The sequence below is a fragment of the Perkinsus marinus genome (genome assembly GCF_000006405.1).
Source record: "Perkinsus marinus ATCC 50983 genomic scaffold scf_1104296950248, whole genome shotgun sequence".
Taxonomy (NCBI): Eukaryota; Perkinsozoa; order Perkinsida; family Perkinsidae; genus Perkinsus; species Perkinsus marinus.
The window spans coordinates 1-1,114 of NW_003209690.1; the positions used below are offsets into that span (position 1 = coordinate 1).

The 1,114-nt window shown below is 48.7% G+C and overlaps 2 non-coding genes across 2 annotated transcripts; both read left to right on the forward strand.

Moving 5' to 3' along the window:
* The first annotated feature begins 338 nt into the window (after positions 1–338).
* Positions 339–412, forward strand: Pmar_PMAR026113. The gene has a single exon. It is a non-coding gene; the product is annotated as a tRNA-Arg (tRNA).
* Positions 413–638: 226 nt separating this feature from the next.
* Positions 639–712, forward strand: Pmar_PMAR026114. Its single transcript has one exon. It is a non-coding gene; the product is annotated as a tRNA-Arg (tRNA).
* Positions 713–1,114: the final 402 nt, after the last annotated feature.

Here is a 1,114-nt window from a genome sequence, read left to right on the forward strand (position 1 = left end):
CCACTCCTACGTCAACGGAATCGAGCATTCGATGTGAAGCTCCACCTACTTTGCACAAGACGCTGAAGGCAAGCACGTGAGATAGTGGTGCGCACCAACGGCTGTACCTGAGCAATCCGAATTCCGCTCACGTATCCTGAATCGGCCACTCGATGTGAAGCTCCACCTAGTTTACACAAGATGCTGAAGGCAAGCACATGAGATAGTGGTGCGCACCAACGGCTGTACCTGAGCAATCCGAATTCCGCTCACGTATCCTGACGGATTGACCAATTACCGCCTAAACCATTTCGGAAGAGTATTCAACTTGAATATCAATCAAAGTTGCTAGCTTCATCGCCCGATTAGTTCAGCTGGATAGAATGTCTGCCTACGGAGCAGATGGTCGTAGGCTCGAATCCTGCATCGGGTATACATTAATCTCACTTCCTCTTCATCCATCCTACTTCAATAAAATCGGGCATTCGATGTGAAGCTCCAACTAGTTTACACAAGATGCTGAAGGCAAGCACGTGAGATAGTGGTGCGCACCAACGGCTGTACCTGAGCAATCCAAATTCCGCTCACGTATCCTGACGGATTGACCAATTACCGAAGAGTATTCAACTTAAATATCAATCAAAGTTGCTAGCTTCATCGCCCGATTAGTTCAGCTGGATAGAATGTCTGCCTACGGAGCAGATGGTCGTAGGTTCGAATCCTGCATCGGGTATACATCAATCTCACTTCCTCCTTCCATCCTACGTCAACGAAATCGGGCATTCGATGTGAAGCTCCACCTACTTTGCACAAGACGCTGAAGGCAAGCACGTGAGATAGTGGTGCGCACCAACGGCTGTACCTGAGCAATCCGAATTCCGCTCACGCATCCTGAATCAGCCACTCGATGTGAAGCTCCAACTAGTTTACACAAGATGCTGAAGGCAAGCACATGAGATAGTGGTGCGCACCAACGGCTGTACCTGAGCAATCCGAATTCCGCTCACGTATCCTGACGGATTGACCAATTACCGCCTAAACCATTTCGGGAGAGTATTCAACTTGAATATCAATCAAAGTTGCTAGCTTCATCGCCCGATTAGTTCAGCTGGATAGAATGTCTGCCTACGAGCAG